Here is a 2,039-nt window from a genome sequence, read left to right on the forward strand (position 1 = left end):
ACACACACTAATTCGAATCAACCTGATTCGAATTACACACATACAATAATTCGAATCAGGTTGATTCGAATTACACCCTAATTATTAAAAAAATAATAATTTATTAAAAAATTTATTAAAAAAAATAATAATTTAAAATTAAAAATATATATTTTATTTCATGCATTAAAAAAAGTTAACAAAATATTTAATTACAAGACTTCTTTAAAATATTAATGAGCTATCAATTTGAATTCCATACGATACTCCTTTGTCCATTTTTAATAGTTCATGAATATTTTTTAATAAAATTTTTTAAATTATATGGTGAGATATTACATGAATCGAATTACGCATGGGAAGTTCAATCACTCTGATTCGAATTATATGGTGAGCAATTCGAATTCTATATAATACTCGTCTGCCCATTCTTGATAGCTCATGAATATTTTTTAATAAATTTATTTTAATTATACCACAAAAAAATATTTTATTCTATGCAAAATAATTTAAAAAATGGCTTAAAAGATGTTAGGAGTACTATAAGAATTTGTAATGACTTAGGACATTAAAGAAATATTCTACATACTCGATAATAATTTAGAAATTAAAGAAAATATATTTTTATCATGTATTTACCTAAATCACTGGAATATTACAAACTTTTATAATACTTATAACATTTTTTAAGCCATTTTTTTAAATTATTTTGTATAGAATAAAATATATTTTTTAATTATTTTGGATGGAATAAAATATTTTCTTTAATTTTAAATTATTATTGACTATGTAGAGTATTTTATTTAAAATTTATATACATGCATATATTTACCTAAGTCATTAGAACATTACAAATTTTTATAGTACTCCTAATATTTTTAAGCCATTTTTTAAATTATTTTGCATATAATAAAATATTTTTTTGTGGTATAACTCAAATAAATTTATTAAAAAATATTCATGAGCTATCAAGAATGGGCAGACGAGTATTATATAGAATTCGAATTGCTCACCATATAATTCGAATCAGAGTGATTGAACTTCCCATGTGTAATTCGAATCATGTAATATCTCACCATATAATTTAAAAAATTTTATTAAAAAATATTCATGGGCTATTAAAAATGGACAAAAGAGTATCGTATGAAATTCAAATTGATAGCTCATTAATATTTTAAAGAAGTCTTGTAATTAAATAGTTTGTTAGCTTTTTTTAATGCATGAAATAAAATATATATTTTTTAATTTTAAATTATTATTTTTTTTAATAATTAGGGTGTAATTCGAATCAACCTGATTCGAATTATTGTATGTGTGTAATTCGAATCAGGTTGATTCGAATTAATGTGTATGTGAGTTTTGTGTATAATTCGAAGCAATATGATTCGAATTATGTGTAGATCAAGTTCGAATCTAGTTAATTTGAACTACATATAAATATGTATTGGTTGATTCATGAACTAGATTTTGGTTTGGCGGATTTGCGTAAAAATTTCCTCCCCTTGGCTTATTTTAGTGTTTTGCCCTTTAATAAACTATTCTTTCACATTTTTTTTTCAATTAATCTCCACATACAAATCTTTTTGCTATATAAATCTTATAAGACCTAAAAATTTCTTACCCCCTAAAACGTGCCTCTTCTGGCACGTTTAGTCCGCGCGTCTCCTTAACAGATTTTCCAATCAATCAACGCGCGAATATATAACTTCTTTTTTCAAAAGGATTTAGTTTCCTTTTTTGAATTTCTTCTGCATTTTTTTGCCTTCTCTCTTCGATCTCTTTCGTGCATTTCTCTCTGCGTTTTTCTTCGACATTTACTTGCATTTTTCTCTCTATTCTCTTTCTTCGTTTTTCTCGATTTCCATTCTTTCTGAAATCAAGCTCTGAAATCGTTTTGAAGATAATGGATAATTCAACTTCATATTGTCAGCTGAACCAGAGCAAGTGGATTTTGAATTTGAATCCAATGAAGTTCCTGAGGTGTGGTTTAATTTCAGTTAATATTTTTATTAGTAGTTTATGATTGTGGAGCTGAATAATGTGTGAACCTTGCCTGCGAA

The sequence above is a fragment of the Arachis stenosperma genome, chromosome 5 (assembly GCF_014773155.1).
Source record: "Arachis stenosperma cultivar V10309 chromosome 5, arast.V10309.gnm1.PFL2, whole genome shotgun sequence".
NCBI classification, from domain to species: Eukaryota; Viridiplantae; Streptophyta; class Magnoliopsida; order Fabales; family Fabaceae; genus Arachis; species Arachis stenosperma.